Source organism: Falco cherrug, chromosome 5 (genome assembly GCF_023634085.1).
Source record: "Falco cherrug isolate bFalChe1 chromosome 5, bFalChe1.pri, whole genome shotgun sequence".
Classification (NCBI taxonomy): Eukaryota; Metazoa; Chordata; class Aves; order Falconiformes; family Falconidae; genus Falco; species Falco cherrug.
In genome coordinates this window covers 54,179,171-54,201,028 of record NC_073701.1, presented here as the reverse complement: position 1 = coordinate 54,201,028, position 21,858 = coordinate 54,179,171, and the positions used below count along the sequence as shown (strand labels likewise).

At 41.2% G+C, this 21,858-nt stretch overlaps 1 protein-coding gene across 2 annotated transcripts in view; it reads left to right on the top strand.

Annotated features, from left to right (window-relative positions):
* The first annotated feature begins 482 nt into the window (after nucleotides 1–482).
* TAFA2 (TAFA chemokine like family member 2) overlaps nucleotides 483–21,858 on the top strand; it is a 192,084-nt gene continuing 170,708 nt past the window's right edge. For both annotated transcript variants that reach the window (XR_008732573.1, XM_055712540.1), the window contains exon 1: nucleotides 483–1,284. The gene's annotated coding sequence lies outside the window, so the exon portion shown is untranslated. The remainder of the gene's footprint in view (nucleotides 1,285–21,858) is intronic.

The window sequence follows — 21,858 nt, the reverse complement described above, 5'->3', positions numbered from 1 at the left end:
GTGGCTCCCTTCTCCCTCTGGAGGGAGACACAGGCCAGCTTTTGGCTGCCGGCGCCGCCACCGCCCTCCTGCCCCTGCCCCTGCTCCAGCAGCCCCGGCCCCGCGCCCCCGGGGGCGCTGCCCGGCCCGGCCCGGGGGCTCCCTCCCCGCCCGGCACCCGGCCTCCCGCCGCAGGGCAAGCGGCGTCCCGGGACAGCGGCGGCGGCGCCACCTGCACCCCGCCGGGGCCGCCCCGGGGCCGCGGAGATGCCCCTCCGCTCCCCGGCCACGTGCGCCTGTGCGGAAACTTCGCACCCCACGCGGCGCCGCTCGGGCGGGGAGCGGAGCGGAGCGGCGCGGAGGCGGGGGCCGCGCCGTGCTGCGGAGGCGGGAGGCGGCCCAGCCCCGGTGTGCGTGGGCCGCGGGGGAGGCGCGGGAGTTGCCGGCGGAGCCCCGCTCCTCGGTCAGACAGAGCGGCGGGCGCGGAGGCCTGGCACCGCGCACGGGGCCGGGCGGAGAGCAGCGGGCGGCCGGGCAAACGGCGGGAGAGAGGAGAGAGAGGGCATCCCTGCCGCCCCCCGCGCAGGGCGCGCCTGGAGCCGCCGCTGCCTGTCCCCGCCGCCCGGGGCGGCCCGCGCCCCTCCGCGGTGCGGTGCGGTGCGTGTATGCTGGGCGCGGGGCGGCTGCCGCTGCTGCTGAAGGTGAAGCTCTCGCTCTCCAATTACTTTTCCCAAGAGGGAGAAGGAGGGAGCAGGAGGGGGAAGTCGTGCGGTGTGTGAGGCGCAAACCAATCAGCGATGCTCTAACGGAGGGATTGCTGCAGGACGCGCCGGCTTTTCCTCCCTTCCTCTGCCGGCGGGGCTGAATCGGGACCGGCGCGCAGCTGGCGGAGGGGCGGGAGCCGCACCGGGCTGCAGGACTTCCTCACTCTCCGCTTTTCCGATACCTAATCCATACTTCGTCCTCTTAATAATATTATTATTATTTTTATTATTTGAATACTCTGTCATCGTGCACGAGAAACACTTCAAGTCTTCCCTCCCTCCCCACGTACTTCACCCTTCCTCTGGCATCCCTTAGCCGGATTCCTGCTGTATCCCCCGAGAGGCGGGGCAGACCCGGACCCCGCGGACGGCTGCCTGCCCCGGCGCGGCAGAGCCGAGCGGAGCGGAGCGGCGCTCCATGCCCCGGGCGCTGGCGGGGCGCGGGGCGTGTGCCGGCGATGCCCGGGCGGTAGGGCTGGAGCTCCCCCCCGACGGGAGGCGGCCGATCGCTAGGTGTTTCCAGCAGGGAGCGGGGCTGCAGGTAGGTGAGCGGAGCGCTCCGGGGGCGTGTGTCTGCGTGTTTGTCTGTGTCGGCGCTGGTGAGGGTGGAGGGGTGCCCGGCTGGGGGGTGCCCTCCGCGGCCGGCGGAGACCCCGCGGGGCGGCGGGCGGAAAGCGGCCGCGGCGGGGCCAGGCGCAGGCTTTGCGGGGCGGCTGCTGCGGGCTGCTGCTCTCCCGCTGCCCAAAACTTGCGGAAAGCCGGGTGTGAGGGGGAGCTGCTCGGCCGCCCGGCCGCGGCTCCCGCCGGGCGCCTGGGGCAGCCGGCTCCAGCCCTGCGCCGGGCGATCCGCAAGGCTGCCCCCCCCCCCCCCCCCCCCCCCCCCCCCATTGTATTTGGTTTCATTCAAACCAACACTTCAGCAGAGCCGTGGGGGGACAGGGGAACCCACCCGTTTTTCAGCCCAACTACTTGCACTGGAACGGTGGCCGCTTACTCGCAGAATGCCCGGGTACGGGGGGGTTTATCCTGCCTCGGAGCCCGGCCGCGCTACCGGCCCCGTTACCGGCCGCCTTCAGAGAGCGGTGGAAGGAGGTGCGTGGAGTCCCTCTACGAATCCTTAAAACAAATTGCTATAAAGAGGCGGGTCATGGCTTAATTTCTGTCTGTGTGTGACGCTCCCCAGGTTGTGGTGTATATGAAACGTATCTTGTCCATCCACGTTGCTTTCTTCGCATTTCAGTGAAATCACTTACCTGCTAAATATGTGGCAGGTTCCGTGTGCCAGGGTGAGAGGGCTTTTCCCTTATTCCACCCCATTTATAGTTTTGGAAGAGAAAGTTTTAAAATAACCTCCTTTGTTGCTGTGGAGCTGTAGGATCGGACACCAGGTTTTCTATGTGAAGAATAAAGAGCTATAGCTTGCACTGCCCTGTTAGGAGTTGCTGTGCATGGCTCTTCTGAATGTTTCATTCTTACCAGGAGTTAACATCATTGCTTAAAGCATTTTAAATTATATGTGTAGTTACAGTTGTCTCTTTCCAGGTTTTGCTTGGAGATGATCAGTATTTTTTTTAGAGCACTAAGTACTTTGCTTCCACCCACCACCCCCCAGCAGACACCGGCTCAGTATTTAAAGAACTGTGCTTTGCCTCCTGCAGAACTGTCAATTTAAATAATAAACATACTCAACCCCTACCCCTGAAAGCCCTGTAAAGCATTCAGGGTCTTAGGGTCTTCGCACAGCAGTGGATACATTTAAATTGCTATTGACTAAATGATAATTGTTATCTGGTTTCTCTGTCTTACCAGTTTCAGACATTAGCATTCACCCTGCCATATGTTTAACACTTTAAAGCTACTTTATGGGCTGATCTAAGTGAAATCAACTGATAAATCAAGATTCTTCTCTGTAGTGTAGGGTAAACACTAGAAAAATAGTAGTTCAGTGGTACTGGGAATGTAGCTTAGCTGAAGTTGGGAAAGAGCATACCAAGGCATTTTTATCAGGGGTGGCAAAGGTTACATCTTCCATTATACTTTTTTTGCAACGATTGTGCAGTCATTTCATACTGATGCTTAAACTGTTTTGCGCGTGTATAATTAACAGTAGTAAAGTAATTCATATAAATGGCATTATTAGCATTTTATTTCAGAGAGCTGATACTGCTGAGGCATTAGTGAAAGCTGTCTGTTCTTTGTTTTCATAAAGTCCCCATTTCCAAAACTACAGTACTGTTATTCTCATAAATGTAAACTGCCGAAGTGCCGTAATTTCAGTGGCAAGCTTTGCTCAGTTAGCTGATAGCAAATCAGGATTACTATTCACTGGTTCCACATGTTGTTTGAACATAAGGGGGGGCTTTCATAAATGTGGTATTAATTTTAGATATGCTGCTGGTAGTGGGTGACTTTGAGATAAAATCTTGATTCCTGTCATGCTGTTTTAATCAGGGAATGATGACTAATCTGGCAGCATCTTTTATCATACTGGACATACGGGGTAACCTTTTTACCTGTCTCTTCTTACGATCTGAGGGATCTCAGCTTTATGTGTAGATGCTTGTAATGCACTTGATAATTCTTGTGGGGAATACATGAAAAACTTGTTCTGAACGGAAGTAAATAGATGTACAGACGGATATTGGGGATTGCTTTACTGGCAGGTTGCAAAGTGATGATTCATTGAATCTACCTAGATTTACCTAAAGCAAATAATACTTTACGCTGAATTGTGGCGGCAGAGAAACATGTAGCAGCCAAGAAGTTTCATGGTTTCATCACATGTGGTGACAGACTTGATAAAGAACATTTTTACAAATGTTTTTGGTGAGGAAAACATACCATGGAATTTTTCAAGCTGATCATTTTCACACTTGTATTTATTGCTGTCTGTGTTGCTACTTACCAACGTGTGTAAACAGTGCATTAGAAATACGTTGTGTTAATTATGTTGTATGTTTTACTTACTATAAATAAGTAATGGAACAATGCTAACTAGTTATCACGCTAAAGGAAATTGCTTTTTAAGACAAAAATATCACATTATCTAACACTTATCTACATAAAAATGTGATCACCATCTTGAAAAATTATTCTGAATGATACAACTGTGAGTGAGCAAGCAGTTCTATGCCCCTGTTTTAACTTCTGCGGGATTTTATTAGAAATGCTTCATTAAGTCACATTATTCTGCAGCTGTTTGTTCAGTGAAAATTAAAATAAAAATCAGGAAGTTTATCCAGCAAAGCAGTATTATTTCCTTTGTTAAGTACTGAAAGTTCAAACAAACAAAAAAAAATCCATTAGCATCAGTGTGCCAGAAGCACTGAGTACATCCTATTTTTGTGATATATGGATGGCATTTGCTGATGCAATTCATCAATGTATTTATTAGTCAAACGTCGTCAAATAAAGAGAATAAAGTAAACAAAGACTGCATGATGATACAGAGGCTAAAGCAAGGGAAGACCGTGCAAATCTAATTAGTTAGTGTTCACTGTTGTATTTACAGTCTATGTTTAAGCATCTTATTTAAATGCCCTTCTGTCATCGATTTTCTACTACAGCTCCTGATAATTCAGGTAGCAATAGCTTTTTGTTTGAAAACGCATTTTCCGTGTACCTTTTGAAATGCTGAATTGTAAAGGCATTGAGGCAAAAGTTGTGTTTGGATTAATATAACAGAAGGGTCTTACGCAGGCAGAGCTGAATGCTGAGCTGTCCCCATTCACGAGCATTTCTGTACTTTAAGAGGGGCATCCCCAACTGGTGTGGACTTTCATTGTTCCGTTGGAGTAGTTGAAGCTCTGACATTTTAAACCAGCTAGAGTTGTTCCATTTTCCTTAGATCACTGAATGTAAGTGTGCACTACAAAAGGATTTTGCTTTTTTTTTATTAGGATGAGAAAACATTTACATAGTATACTCGGCAGAATCCACTCTAAGCGCGCACCTTCACATTTGAAATACCTTTTAAAAACAGAGGCCCACTCTTGGAGCTATTTGAACAGGAAATATGGCCCAGTGATTTGGTTTTGCGAGCCGTTGATACATACTTCAAAACATTCCTCTTCCTAATTCAGGTAAGATTTATAAAACTCATCAGACGTAGGACTGAATGTAGAAACAGCAACAGTAATCTTGATCATTTTTCCTGGTGACAGCTACAGAGCTATCTCCTTTTGCTCTTGGTAGAACTTCGGAAGACAGTGATTTTTGTGCATTGATTCTTTATACACCCTTGCCAGCCACTCTTGCTTACCATATGTAGTCAAGTTATTTATCAAAAAAAGAAGACAAAATAAAAATGGCCACCTAATGTGCTTTTTTACACTGCTAGTGCAAAACAGTCACATTTTTAAGGTAAACAAATCAAGGCATATTTAGAGAGCTTCTTTCATGCAGTGTGTTTTGAAAAACGCTGTGGAGAGAGAAGAGAGAAAATAGACGTGCTTTACAGTGCTAGTTGTGGCAGGACACTGCATACATAAAATGGGTCAAAGTCACTAAAAAAAGCTTTCTTAGCTCTTTCTTCTGTTCAGATACATCAGGACACTGTTTTGTAGAATGCATTGTAGCTGTAGCTATTGCTTAAAGTAACTAGAAGATGCTTTGTATGTATTTGATCCTTAGTCCTTGCGGGAGTAAGCAGTTATAGGAGTAGCTCCTGCTCCTGTATCTTTCACTGCACGGAAGAATCACTTAAATAATTTCATGTGTAAAAAGTGGGAAATAGTTCCCTGCCCCCCCCCCCCCCCCCCTTGTTTAAAGCTTATCAGACCTTGTAATCTGTACTATGTTAATAGCTTACATTTGCCAGCAGCTTCACTTCACATCTTGCTGATCTTGTAATATGAAACTTGAACACAGGTCTCTCGGCACCAGGACAGCACTGTATGCAGCCACCTCTACTGTGAGCATCCCTCTAACAATGCCAAGAGAGCCGTAGTGCAGGGTAGCACACACTGCTTTTTTTGGACTTGCGTGTGTGGTAACCTTCTATGCTTAAATTATGAATTGGAGCTAAGGCTGCGTAAGGTGCTTTGGATTGACAAACTTCACAAGTAAATAAATGCATAAGTACAGTTCAACAAACGTATTCGATTGTATAAACAGAAAACTACTAAGAAATGGGTAAGTGTGAAACATTTGAAATAGATAACCAAGTTTTTAGTTTTGGTTGTATGCCAGCCTCTCTCTGTATGGAAGATTTCTTGCCTCTGTTGCAATATTAAGATCCAGTATTTGAAGATGACTTACTGGACTAGAAAGACCACTGGCTTGATCCAATAAAGCAATTTCCTTCTTGAAATGCAAGGAGGCAGTATTGCAGTACTGTATATTTTGACTGACTTACTAGAACCAAACTGCAATTGCTTAGTGTACTGGTTTTGCTGTATTTTTCCCTTTTAAAAGCAGCATATAATACATTTCTAAAATAAGTCTTTCAGTAACATGCAGTCTCACACTAGCTCTTTTAGATACAGGAGCACAGACCTGACAAGTCTCTCGCATTCGCAGTGATACTCTTGTATTGTGTTTCTTCCACTCCCTCACTGCTGTTTCTGCATCCCATATTGATAAGGCAGAGCTGTGGCCTCTGGTCCATCTTGCCACAAACCAGTTAGCTGTGCAGCATGTAGCCTTCTGCTCATCTCTGTCTGACATGTCATGTCATGGGATGGGCAAGAGGGTATGGTGCTGCCCGTCAGTCACCAAAAGGCTTTTCATGCTCATTTGAACATCTTTATGCAGGACAGTCTTCCTAGTTATGGGCTTTCCCTGTGGCTTCTCCCGCACCGTGTGAAACTACATGTATGAGAGAACCTGTCCCAAAGCCTCTGACGTGCAGTCTCAGGCTAGGTGCCACCTTCTGCCTCAGGACTGTGCAAATGGGAGATCTGTGAGTGCTGCATTAAAACTGTGAGCTGTACATCTCCTTTTGATTGCAACTTTTTTGGTGTTTGTTCCCATTTAAGATATCTGTTTGGCCTTTTGAGTTCTAGGCTCAACCATAATTTGTTGTTGGCTGTTATGTCATTGTACTTAATGGCACTTGCAAAGTAACACAGCTCGATGGCTCTGAGGAGAGATAATGCCTTTCTGTGGCATTTGTGTGTAGCAAACTGAAATTTGGATCTTTTTCAGTAAGGGATGAGAGTCAGTACCATCTGAAGCTTGTCTCATGGTTTACCTAAAGTGAGTTAGTAGTCTTAGTTTGGTTCTTACTGTAGAAGTGTCCAAGTTAGAAAAGTCACCACTAGCAAAAATTTAGGATGTGTGCCTGCTGCATGCACAGAGAGGCAAAACCTGAGGTCTGATCACGCAAGGCGTTTCTGCTGTAAGTGTGTGGCTTCAGTGGGACTAGTCAAATGAATTATGTGCTTGAAGACTTCTGAAGCGAGCCTGAATAAATGTTGCTAACTGCTTAGAGCAATCCCTGTTGAAGGCTTGTAGGTGGGGTGCTGTTGGGATGACTGGGTTTGTGTCTGTATTCCGGGTATGAATTTAAGACCTGAGCTTTGTTTCAATGGCTTGTCAGTCCTACATCTTTTATAAACGTTCAATCCTCTTAAATTCAGGACAGAGACTATGTAACAGCAGGTAATTTTCAGAAAGATGCTACAAGTAGCTTCCCTGTATTATAGTGTTAGAAACTATAATTACAATCATGTAAATTTTCAAATGTGATGTTACTGGTGTGTCGCTAAAGTGAAATATTACTTTCTGACAAAGTATATCAGGCTATGGTACTCCTGCAAGAAATGAGGTCATGCTTAAAGTTTAATTGCAGAAAAAAGATCTGTTTTAGTACCATCACAGGAGAAGAATACCTCCTCTGGACTGTTACGTGTGTTTATTCAGCTTAAAAAACATTTTTTTTTGATCTATGTGTTGTAACAAATAAGCTGTACTTAAATAAGATGGGAAGTTTTATCTTGAGGTCTGGTAACAGCAGCAAATAATGTGAGATAAGTTCTGGTTTATAAGCTTACTGGAATCAAGACAGAAGAAATACTGTATTTGTATGCTAACATAACATGCTATAAATTCAGATACGATATTATCAGCCAATATGCTTAATGTTGCCTGACACTTCTCATTATATGATCCTGCTTTTTTCTCTTCAATCTAGAATCATGAGGGCTATCCCTTGCACTGGAATTAAGGTAATACTTAAAACACATCACTGCCGAAGTGTCCAAAGCTTCATAATCAAGGCATTGCACTGATATTTGTCGAACAGATTTTCAGAGAGATATGGCCATGAGTCCAGGTGCTGGTGGAGCTTCTGATTTAGGAATTATTCCTCCCCCCGCCCCCCCCCCCCCCCCCCCCCCGCAGATTAATTTTCATTTGTGGTAACAAGATTTTATTATTTTCTCTTTATAAACATTATGATTTGGTTGTTCTGATTTAACCCTGGTAGGCAGCTTAGCCCCACCCAGCTGCTTGCTCACTCCTCCTCAGTGGGATGGGGGAGAGGATCAGAAAGGCAAAAGTGAGAAAACTCGTGGGTTGAGATAAATAGTTTAATAGGTAAAGCAAAAGCTATACTCACAAGCAAAGCAGAATAAGGAATATATTCACTACTTCGTATCAGCAGGCAAGTGTTTAGCCATTTCCAGGAAACCAGGGCTCCATCATGTGTAGCGCCTACTTGGGAAGATAAATGCCATAGCCTCAAACATCTCCCTTCCTTCTTCTTCCGTGCAGCTTTTACTGTTGAACATGATGTTGTATGATATGGAATATCCCTTTGGTCAGCCGGCTCAGCTGTCCTGCACCCCCAGGCTTCTCACTGGTGGGGCAATGTGCGAAACAGCAAAGGCCTTGACTCTGTGTGAGCACTGTCCAGCAGTAACTAAAACATCCCTGTGCTATCAACACTGTTTTGCTCACAAATCCAAAACACAACTCACAAGCTACTATGAAGAAAACTAACTCTATCCCAGCCAAAAGTAGTACAGTTTCCATTCCTTATTTTTTATGGTTTATGTAATGTTCAGGTCCCACACTACCCAATGCATCCTTATTAATCGCCCTCCTTCCCTTCCTGCCCTTTGATATGTGCACAGATGTCATTCCCTTAGTCTATGGGTCGCCCCTGTGTAACATCCATACAATGTGCATTGAGTTAATTCAGTCCATGACTTGGGTTCTATCTGTTACGCTGGTCACTCTGGGCAGGAGAAGTGGTGTGTTGTGTGGAGTTATTTGGCACCAAAGCCAGCTCAGTTTGGGTCACTGCTGCGCTTGCACTGCTTCTTGTGAGGCTCATCCTCCACTGGTTCGGGTGGTTCCTGCTATGGTACTTCCTATTAACACGCAACTCAAATCACGGGTCACAACAATTTACATGTATATCCATTGCCGTCTGCCATAGGCCAGGCCATAGGGTTTATAACATTGCAATGAACCATTCCCCTTGCCCCTGCTCCAGCATGGACTTACCCACAGACCAGTCTCCTCAGGGGCGGTACCTGCTGTAGCGTGGACTTGGCCACAGCTGCGGTCACTTTGAGGTGTCCCTGCTCCAGTGTGGCCTTATCCATGGGCTACAATTCCTTCAGGGGTGTACCTGCTGCGTTGTGGCCTTATCCGTGGCCACTTCAAGGTCATCAATCCAAAACACAGCACCTTACGAGCTACTATGAAGAAAACTAATTGTATCGCAGTGAAAACTAGCATGTTGGTAGAAGTGGTTTTGGTTATTGTATCCCAGATTTTGTTTCACCACACAGATCAGCTTGTGGTAAAACCCTAACAAAATAAGAGAATGTAACCCTGGGTAACTTCCCGTTTTAAGCTCCTTGTGCTTTATCTGTGAATCTGAGCCCACGTGCTACATCACTTCATGCTTTTCACTTTGTGCTTTTAGATTACTACGAGGTTTTAAGGGGCTTTAGCCCTCACATTTGTGCAGGCTGGTGTGGCATGAGTCTAGTTGTGGGCATAGAAATGCACAGTTTCCTTCTACCATTCTGGTCATATTTGGATCCTCTTATATAATTGTTTGGGTCGCTGTTTATGTGAAAGTGTACTAGGAGAAAGTTTCAGCTTAGTTCAGCTGTTTTGAGCTTCTTTCCCTTTGAGGCTGTGTTGTAACGGTTTAGTTTTGGGGTTTTTTTAATGGTATAATTATTCTTAAATGTTTCAGAATTTATTTGGAGTTGCTTTGATTTATTGCATTATTATAAATGTGTATTTGACATCTAGTAAATACACAGTTCATGCTTTTAGAAAATGAAGCATGCTTTTAAAATCATACTCAGAACAATGGGTGCATAACAGTTACTATGTTTTCTTATTGGAAGAGAAATTAAAAAAATCATAATTATTCACCTATATTAATTCTACATAAACCCACTCTTGTGAGAAGAGTGCTGACACAGCTGTCGCTATAGCTTTGTGAAATCACCCAGTCTCTTTAATGTAACACCTTGTTCCTATTCCCACTTTAAAAACTGAACTGCCAGTAATGACACTCATATTCTCCTCTTCTTCATCATCCTCCCAGCTGCTCATAACCTAACTTTTTCTCCTCTAGCTCTCCTTGCCCTTCCTTTTCTCTTCACTGTTCACCTCATCTGCATTGGTGTCATATGATCTTTCCGAATGTCAAGTAAATGCAGACTGCAGTCAGCACTACCAAATTGCTTTCCTGCCAAAAAAGTCTCTTTTCATGTGCCATGACCCATCATCTCACAGTTAGCTGCAAGTCATTCTGATTCCCAAATTTACAATGTATTTTCTATTTAATGAGCTATTAAACTTTATGCACTTTTAAACTTCATCTTTTCTGACTAACTGCATTCCTCCTGATAATTATAGCTTTAGAAAGAAACAATTAATTTGAAACCAATTCTGCAACAGTAGTGACATTATTTAGATAGCATTCCTCCACATCCATGCTCTAAGGATTATGTCATTATAATTATGTTTGGAAACTCCTTGAGACCATTATATCAGTCCAATAGTAGCCATGTTGTAATCAATAATATAGACAAAGACTACTGCATATGCTATTTTAATAAAACACAAAATAAAAATAGATACATGGATGGATGAATAGTTAATTTTTGCTTTGACTAAATAAAACCCCAATCAGTTTGTGCTCTTTCTCCACCCCAGGAGAATGCTTTGAGTAAACTTAAGCACAAACTCAAATGTTATTCCATATGTGTTGCATGGATGTGGACATTTTGGAATTGCTGTTATTCTCATGTATTCTTTTGATAATGTTAATATTAAATTTGTTAGAATAATTCTTCACATTAAGTGGTTGTCTAATAAAAAGTTGTCAAAAATTGCAGATGACTCACGATGAGTGAGTTCAACCTTTGTTGCTCACAGGTTCCATTACATCCATGTATTTATTAAACCCAATAATAACTACTAGTTCAGGCTATATAATGCTGGTTTTGTCATTGTGGTTAATTATATCTAGTTAATGGATACAAACAAAATGTCTGTGCATTCTGCCAATAGCTTAGCTTGTAGTATATCTCAATAACCTTTCCATGAACTCTAATATTTTAATTTTTCCTCTGCTACTTAGAGTTCTGCTCTAGAAAAATATGGAAATGATTGACAGCAGGAAACTTTATTCATGACCCTGCCATGGCAGTAGGTAGAAATGTACATTTTAGAAAACCTTCATTGTTCAGGTTTGAACCTAATGTTCAAGCTGTGGTAAAAGTAAGTCTCTAACAGACTTCCTTCATTTGTTGCATATCAGAACTTGTGCCTGGTTCTCACAGTTACTTTGTGGGAATAATATTGCAAATGTTCCTGGGGGAAAATTTCCTTTCACCTTTGTAGCTGAGGGTTGTGATGTTTATCCTGTGCTCTGCTGGATACTGTAAGTTAACAACTTACCTGTGCCTTATGCACCTCTGCACCCCCTTTGGAGTAAATAGCTGAGTATACAGATAAGTAGTTAAGCAGATAGCTTTCCTTCTCCCCTCATTTCTCTCGAAGCTGGAACTTTTTTTCAGCACTGCTTCAGTTCAGCTGCAATCCTTTCTGGTTTATTGGCATAGTACACATGACAGGCCTAATTCTGTCAGCTGAAATAAAATATTTCTCACTAGTGAATGATTAAGGTGATTCAAAGCCAGATTTTTAAAGCAAAACTTTTTTGATTCCCACAGAATTCCTACCTGTTAAACAAAGGTAAAAGAAAAGTCTGTGTATACCCAATCCTACCTAAACTTTACTATTTTATTGGAAAAATTAAGAAGCTATGATTTAATTCTGTGCCCACAGCTATTCTGAGTTGCATACTTCAGTCTCTCTGTGTCTTTCCTCGAGCAATCGTTGGTAATTCACGGCTTCCTTCCTGGGAGACAGTTTGTAGCTGTCTGGTTTTTTTGATTTCCATATGTATTCTGGTCTTGACCAGAAGATCTGTATGACTTTTATCTAGCACCTGGAAAAAACATCTTTCCAATTACTGGCCAAGCTGTAGTGACTTGCAGTTACTGCCTCTCCACAGATATATTTCTTCTTCTTTTTATTTACAGCCAGTACTCCCACTTGTGTATACAATACATTTACAACCCCAAAAGTTCAACAATCCTAAAAAGGTTATGAACTTATTGTATATGAATAACTGTGTGACGGTCAGAAAATTAGTGTATATCACTCTATCAACAGAAACTGTGAGATAAATGTGCATAATTTTGCTGTATATACAATGTATATACAATGTATGTGTAATACATTCCTGGTTCAGCAGTGGGCTGTGGAGTTCAGATCACAATAATGACACATTAGATTTAAAGGTACATCTTTCTCTGTTTTACCACTTTTGGGGTGGTTGTTTGTTGGCTAATTAACATTTTCTCAGTTGGCCTTTGCCAAAGCATGAGTCAGGCCTACCATAATGGTTGCAGGTATTAGAGTAGGGGTAGTTTCGGAGGTGGAGGGGGTTTTGGAGCTCTGTGCATAGCGATATGTTAGCTCCCACAATGTGATTGTTTCTAGTAGAAGTTATTGTTTGAAAATCCTTGTTCTTTACAGTCACCTGTGTCAGGAGACACCCTCGTGTCAGGAGAATTCTTGAAATTAATTCATAGTCCATGAATTGGAAGAAGTCTGCGGTTGTAGCCCACTGGAAAAGGAAATAGCATAACAGACAAACGATTTCTCTGCTTTGTTTTTATTAGCTGTTGCCGAGGTTCTTCTGGTGTGACTATGGTCTTGATAAAGACATGTAGTTTTTACCCAGTAGCTCTTTTGTGTGAAGGACAACAGACATTTTTCTGTTAAGGAACTTCACTAATGGCCGGAGTCAGAGAACAAATGGGACTAGATGCTAACAGAAGAAGGAAATGAGGAAAAAATACTGTTTCGTACTTTGATGAATGCTCTGTCATGTTCTTTCTGTTGGTTGGTGGTAGCCAACCTTTCATGTAACACTGTTACAGGAGAACTTATATAATGCTAATTCATGCAGTTGTTGAGCAGTTGTTCCTGTTTTGGAGGAAAGAAACTGTACATGGCCTCTGTCTTCTGTTCTGTTTTTATTTTGTGCTCTTTTCACATTTGTGGAAAACATTTCATTAGTGTTTCCCAGAAATATATAACCATACATACACTGGAGAAAGGCATGAGGCCTTTTCATTCTTAACCATTGTAAATACTTTTTAGCACTGAAGAAGACAAAAACATAATTGGGGAAGAGGAGAATGATGAAGAGATTGTGCATGTCTTTCTTTTTTTTAATGTAATCAATCTTTAACTTAGGCTTCTGTCCAATAAACACTTTATTTGAAAAATGAAACTGAATCTATTGTTTCATTAGGGCTTTTGGGGATTTCCCCCCCCCTTTTTTAAAATTGTGATTGATGAAATAATGTCTTTGACAAGTAACTATATAGTAACAATTAAGAACTTCTCTGTACTTAGAAATACATTCTTCTACAAAAATTGGTTAAGTTAAATGTGACTCACCCTAGTAAATAGTAATGCCAATTATTGTAATACTGGTGTAATAGGAAAGCACAACTCCTTGCTTTTCTTTTTACCAGCATAATAATTTATGGTAGCAATTTCCTCAAGTGTTTTAATTTACCAGTTAAATTTCCAATGAACTTGTCATGATTCCTGAACTAAATCTACTTTTTTCCCTTTCTTTGCCATCTGAGGGTACTTCCACCTATCTCTGAATGCTTTCATGACCATATCCCTTTATCTCTCTTTGAGCATAGCCATCATTTTGCCATTCTGTAGTACACACTGACCTTCAACACCAGGCTTCTTTGGCAGATTAACTGATCTGCAACCAGGATTGTATAAAACAGACAGAAAAAAATTAAATCCAAAGTTATTTTTGATACTAAGGCTCAAATATAGCAAAATAAAAAATGGATTTTAAAACAAGGGCTGTCCTTTCTATCTTACTTTTCAGTTCATCTCTTCCATTTGGTAGCTGAGGTTGTTTGGCTTCAGCAGTTACTGAAAGATCTGTGTAATACAGTAGTGTTTTCAGGAAAAGTTAAAGGGCTTGAGCAACAGACACCAGAAACAGGACAGAGATGCAGCTAATTTTGCAACTGCTAACAGCCCTGTCATTGATTTTGATTTTTAAAATAGCATCATATCCCTTAACGGTTAACTCCATGTGTTCAGTTTCTCTGCTAGCCGTCAATACTGTAAAGCTTTCAGGCTGAGCACCGCATCCCTCCTTTTTAATTTCAGTCTTGTAGGTGATGAAGCAAGTTTAAAACCTGCTCAGATGGCCTAGATCTGTCAGAGAAAAGAGAGTCAAGCCCTTCACATACCTATTGCAGATACTCTGAAATTCACTCTATGAATCTCATGTAATAAAAGCTCTTTGGGTGGCTGATTTTGATTGAAAAGGTGAAGATGGAACCACCTTTCAGCATTTTCAATGCTAGTAAAACTTGTAGTTGGAATTTACCTTTTTACTGATATTAGCAAGTACGGAAGCTGGAGGACAGATACAATTCTGTTTTACCACCATCTTGTGTTACCCGATTAGCCTGAATATCTTTTTCCCAGCAATTAAATTTTATGATTTGGAATGATACGGCTAGATGTAACTGTAGTCTTGTATGTCTCATAATATTATGTTTCTTTGCCTGTTCAAAAGTATGGTAGTAATTTTACTTTTTGAAGTTATTCTTTTTAATCTTGAAACCTCTGCTCAAAAATGTATTAAATCCCCTGGTATTTGGAGAAGAGTAATAATGGTGCATCATCAAATAAAATTCCTGAACCAGCATACAGAATCTGAAAAGAACACCTTTTTAGACATCTCCCTTTTTTTCTACCCCCCCCCCCCCCCAAAACCAACAAACCCAACCCTCCCAGAAAGCACAAGCTATGCAAGATCAAAGGCAAATACACCTTTTTTTGATTCATTTTGTTGTTAGATAATGAACCTTTGCAAAGCTGCATTCAAAGTTACAATGTCCTATTTTAATGATAATAGAAACTCCTTCTTCAGAGAGTTCAGAGATGTGCAAAAGGTAAAACACTTGTGTGTCACCTTGTTGCTGCTTTGTGAAGTCTAAAGAAGAATCCATTGCTGCTTGGTTTTCACTGTTTTGTTGTTGGAAATTTAGTCATAGCCTACCAAAAAGGACAGTGGAGGCAGGATTCAGCATGAGATTGACACCTAAAATAGGTGTTCAGTTGTAACTATCTCCATGTGAGGCAGTTGCTTTAGCTTCGTAGTCAAGGGAGATCCAGGGTAGGGTTCGGGTGCATAACATAGTTTAAACACTCTAGAGTATCTTGTCTGGCTTCCAAGTGCTACTTCAGATGGGTGAAGAATCTGACCTGAATCAGATGTAAGATGCCTTGCATCGTATCTGCCAGTCCCTTGGGGATCTTAGATGGTTCTGGATTGTTATGTTCAGGCACCTGAATCCTCTTTCTTATCAATAGATGTGCAGAGTGATTCTGCTTGCTCTAAAACAGATACCTGCTTTGGGTCAGCTGAATTGTACTTCAAGTCACAGAAAGTTGGTCAAGTTGAATAACTTGCCTTAAAGGTGTGTTTTAGCTATCTGTAGTGAGTATTTTAATGTGTCAAAATTTCAAAGATACTTTGATGGGCGTTATAGCACTGTATCAGATCTCTGACATGTCAGACATCATGTTTAGTCAACTGAACAGAGTACTTAGATTTCAATGCCTACATTTAAGTGTCTTATTCTAGAACATATTGGTACCTATGTTACTGATTAACAGGAAGAATAATAGCATCATATACAACACTTATGAAATGAATTAACCTTGGAGGCCTTTTCTGCTAAACCTTTTGTTTTCATCTTTTTCTTTGTCATTTAGTGATGTAGTCTAGTGCAAAATCCTAACGTGAAAAAATACCTCAGTTCCCCATTGAAAGGCTGGATCTTCAGCTCAGAACTGAAAAAATCTCACAAGTCATGAGCCTCTTAGTCAAACTGGGTAAGCTAGATTTAATGTTTCTGATAATTCTGAGAGAAATAAATATCAGAGAATAACTAAAAAGTAGGACTGGAAAGGGAGATTCTAGCTTTCCTTCTAAATCATAAAGAGCATGACATTAATTAGATTTTATTTCTCAGGTCAACTTTTGTTGCTGAGAGCAGCATCGAGAAGGGTAGTTAACTTCAGAACATGCATTTATTGGACTATGTTGTAATAAGGGGCAACGAAAGTTTCCACATGAATGAATAAGCATATACTGAATGCGTGTAGAAATCTATTTACAGTGTTTCAGAGCAATAAAACAAATGAGCATTCATGAAAGAGGCATATTCTGTATTAATTATTTTGTGACAGTGGCACTTAGCATAGCTAGTCAGGAGTGAGGTGCTGAACAAGTATAAAGCAAAAGTTTTTTTCTGTCCTTTACTTTCATTCACTTGCAAGACTGACCCCTGCAAGAGAATCTTTCAGTCCTTATTGCAGCTGCCTGCCATTAGGTCTGCAACTGTAACTCAGAATATTGCCCTAGCTGTGGGAGGGGTCCATGTGCCTTGACCTGTGATAAGTGAGAAGTATATAATTTCTTACATCTGCTAGTGTTTTATCAAAATAAACAGTGAGAATGCTATAAAGATTTCCTTTGTGGTTTTGATGAACATGAACAATTTGACTGTGATTCGTAAGTTGCTTTAGTTTGGGCTCTTTGTAGAATATAGGTCTACTGGGATCAGTCCCCAAACTCCCATCGTGCTCATTGGAGCTGGATAGAATTAATCTACGGAACTGGAAGAAAAATGACGACAGAAAACTAAACAAAGCAATGCTCTGTTCTTTGTCTAATGGGAGTAAGTAATTAAGAATACCTGCTTTTCTACTGCTTTGGTTATGAAACTCTTTACTCCACAATTACAGAGAATTTTAAACATAGTTGTTTTGCTTGTAATTTTTGTTGTGAAGTGATTCTTAGGGTAGGCAGCAACAGCTGAAGTCACTAGGTAAACAAAATGCTTGGGCCTCAACCCTGACATCATTAGGCAGTGTACCTTCTCTCCTCATCCCATATGCCCCTCTTTTTTTCTTCCCCAGAATTCCTGGCTTCACTTCTCACTATCAGCAAAATAATTGTTGATTGTATTTTAATTTGCCAAGGGTCTTCAAAGCTCTTCACTATTCCTAGACTATGAAGAACCTGCCTTGATTCCTCCAGTATCTGTATTTGAGAAGGTCTTGTTGCAGGACACTTGTATTAGCAGAACATCAATATCTGACTAATTAGAGAATGAGTAATGCAGTTTTCTAACTTTCTAATTAATTGCAAAACACATGAATGTTAATTATGGTTGGAAAGATCCTAAGTGCCATTTTATGAAGAGTTCTTATAATTTTAATTGCAAGAAATGATGCAAATAACCAAAGACGTAACATTTGGAAAAAAGATTTCTCATGTTACTTGTAATACAGACATAAAATATTTCATGGCAGGTAGAATTGTAAGCTCCTGCAAGAATTTGAGGATTATACTTCTCTCAGTGAATAAATGTTATTCTTCTTATGTACTTACCTGCCTTCTTTTATAACCTCCCCCAAAGTAAAAAAGTTTTAAAATTTGCTTTTTAAATGCTTACACCATGAAAAAAAACCCAAACATTTTGCAATTCCTAGTACATTATTTGTGATAACTTGGATAACTGTTATTGCCGGTTTCAAAACTAGTGACCTAATCTGTCTTCAGATATTAGAGTGGATAGATACACTTAGATTGATGGGTACAGTTTAAAACCCTAGGGCCTCTCTATAACAGAAAGAATTAGCATCAGCAATCTGTACAGCTGAACTGGTGGTGAACGCTGTTTAGGTAAAAATGAGCGAAGGAGGAACTTTGTTCAGCCCTGGTTCAAAGTGACCATTACATGTAGTGGACCGGGTTTTGACCAAGCCATAGGCCTGCATATGGCGGGAATGCCCATGAGCTGTGTGGTAATGTCTCTAAAGCCAGACATCTAATGGTTAGTAACAAGGCAATACTACATCTGTTTTGGGCCTTTTTTGTTGTTTGTTTGTTCTGAGTTCATACAAATGCATATCACAAAACCCAAGTACAAACAGCTGACCAGCACTACTTGTGCAAAGTGGAACATTTCTGCTGAACCCGTTTCATTCCACTCTCTATGACCCTTAGAGAGGGTAGAAGTACTTGAAAGTTCTAACACAGTGTGCTCTAGAAGGAGCACACATGCTGTACACATGCATATATGTACTTGCTGTAAACAAACACAGACTTCAAAAAAGAACAGAAAATAAAACTGATTTATCTACTTTTTGATTATTTACATGGTGGCTTTTATAGGACCCATATTAATCAGGATACATATATACCGTGTTTGTAGTGAATATGTCAAGAATCATTCAGTTATTTCTCCATATTAAGCAGATTGCATTATTATCTTAGGTTCACTATTTGCATCACATTTGAAGCACTACCTTTGTAGCTTTTGACAGGTTTTATTTCAGTTGCTATACAGATGTATTTGTAATCAGCCCCCATTTTTGTAATGAAAAAGGAGGGAGACAACAGAACTTTGGAAAGCCCTTCTGAATTGTTTCACATTTTGTTTCCTCACAAGCCTTCCCAAATGAGTGTATCAGCATCACTTCTAGAAGAATTTTTGCTACTTTTACTTAGTTCTTCATATGGTTTCATTCTTTTTCCATAGCAGAATAGAAGAGAGCGTCAGAAGAACTCTCACTAGAATCTTGACTTTCATGCTACTTCCACTCTCAACGTAGACGAGGCAGTTTGCTTTCTGGGGAGCTCACCTGATGTTTTGTAGTGTCCAGCTGACCTGCTGGGCTGCATCAGCAGTACCGCTTAGTGCTAATGGGAATGAAACTTCAACATGAAGAGACAGCAGATTTTACCTTGGGTGATGGGTCTTTTTCAGAGCCAATAAACCCAATCTTCCTACCCCCTCCAGCCAAAGCATGTTTTGAGCAGGGGGACATTTTCAGCTGATGCATGCCCATGGTACTTTAGGTTAGGGATACAAAGTCCTTATAGCTTCCCTTGACCTCAGTTATAATATGCAGTCCTGCAGCTCCAGGTGGAAACTTTCTATAAGCACAAATTAAGATCACATGTGTAGATTTTGAGACAGCCTGCATAACTTACTGTCATTTGTTCATGTAAAAAGATTATGTGCATACAGTTCAGCCCATATGCTGAACAAACACCACTGTATTTTAATCAAGTTCCCTAGTTAAATCAAATTTAAACTACTTGTTAATGTATCTGCCCTGAGGAGTCCTGACTCAGATCTGTATGAAACCCTTCTCTACACCAAAGAAGTAGGCATTGCCAGGTCAAAATTTTGAAAAATTTCTGGAGATACAGCTTGCTACAAAGGCAGTCAGGAACTCCTGGAAGAAGGAGATGAACCTTAGTAAGGTTTGTATTCAAGTAGTCTACTCAAAGAAACTAATCCTCATCTCCAAACAATCTTCATCTAAACAATGTTTTTGCATACCTTTACTATAATGATATCTGCATGGGTTTTATTTACAAAGACTTCTGCAAAACATTCCTGAGAGAAAATTTGCTGATTGCAAGTAACGTCTGTCATGTGTTGAATTTCTTTTTTCCCCTTTCTTTCTCTTAACATTTAATTGAAATCTTTGGCTTCAAGCCAAATGTGATTTAGAACATGTTTAGGTCTTCATCACTGAGCAAGCTGTTGTAAGAACTGCATCCTCATTGCACAAGGGATGAGTTGGCATTTCTAGTTTAGATTATTTAGTTCAGTGATTGTCGATGGACCTTCACCTTTGTGCTTTAGTTAGAAAGCTTAGTTAGCCAGGAGATGCTGTCGTGTCGGCTACAAGCTTAGAATCACTGTGGAATTTGGATGCTTGGGAGAGCTGTTATAGCTTTAAGATAAAAAGATGTGGCTCTGTAGTGCAAGAATTGATACTCAGTGCATTTTTAGTTGTGGCATTCACTGTTTCAAACCCTAGTGAAACAATCTTGAAGCAATAATCAGATTAGCTAATCAAAACAGAATTTGAATCACTTGTTCCCGTCTAGACAAAGCTATCAGGACAGCTGCATGGTATTCTGAGGACCAAATCTGAGTTATCTGCAGGTGCTTTTGATTGGTCTGTAAATATGCCTAAGCTTGAGCTGCAGGCAGAAAAATTTCGGCTGATCAAACTTGCCTATTTTCCTGTAAACAGATTTTGGCTCTTGATACGTGTTGATTTTTTAAAAATTCGACAGAGGAATGACCTTGCCTATAATTACTGAAAATGCTTTATTTCCACATCATAGTTTGGAGAGCAGTTTTCAAAACTATGGAAAATAAAAGCTTGAATAGCTATGCAGTTATTGTGATGACCTGGACAATTTGTATTGGCATCTTTTAATTTTAAAGGAAAAAGTATCTCCTTTTACAAATCTTACCTCACTTAGACATTCTGTTTGATTTCATGATATTGCTTTATTGTTGATGCTTCTGTATATAGGAAAATTACCGTAGTCTGTCAGGGATATACACTGTGTGTCTCAGATCAGGTGCAGTAGAGCATTGTGGAGCCCTAGTGATCACTTACTCAAATTGGAGCACCTCATCTTGTAGGAATATTGGTAAATCAGGCTTCATTTGTTTTTTTAGGTCTGGGCTGAAGGTACTGTTTTTCATCCTTCAGTTTGAAGGACTGAAATGTCTCCAGAAACAGTACAGAGAAGTTGGGTGTGAAACTTACTCTTTGACATGGGACCAGTTAAGTCTGGAGGAAAACATGGGAGACAGCACCCTCCATTTGGCTGCTGCTTGAGGGTAGCAGACTCTTGGAAAAAGGATTGGTATTCTGAATAAACACCGAACGCGGATGAGTACTCCGGCACAGTATGCAACTCTTGTGCTCTGAAGCTGAGTAAGTGCTTTCAGAATCTTTATGTAGTCAATTAAAGTTACCTACTTCAGTTACGGTGTGTCTTTCAAAGGGCTTATGGAGAGGCAGCATTCATGAGATGGGAGTTCTGTAGAGAAAGGTCATCCTCGTGTTGTCAAAAAGTGTTTTATAGTAAACATGGGGGGCAAGCAATTGAACCTGTGCATCTTGAAAGGAGCACTAGAGAGAGGAGCATGACAACGTTGAAAAAATATAACCAATGTTTTTTAGCTCAGAGCTCAAGACCGATTTCTAGAATAAAATAGGTCCTTAATGGTTAACTTGAAATAGTAAACAAAACATTAAGGATGCCTTTGTTTTTCTGACCTTTCCTGCTTCATACATCTCAGCATAATGTTGTTTACAATGTAAATAACTAAGTATTTTAGGAACAAGAAGCAAGATCTCAAGTTCTGGAAGGAGCTGAAAAATGAAGTGAAACTTTTGGCTGCCCTTCAAAAGCTTCAGATCCACAAAATCTTAGATCAATGAGCTTAGCTCATCTAGAGACTTCTCAAAGAACATGTTGTATGTATGGGTCTGTGGCCTAAGCATAGATGTTTTCTGAACTGTGCCTGTGAAAAATGGATCAAATACTAGATTTCATAATCTGCTTTCTTTGATTGCCTGGAATAGAAGAATGTTCATAAAAAAATCTTTCATTTCTGTTTTCAAAATAAATTGGCTGTGATTCTAGGGTGATTATTTAAATTGAGAT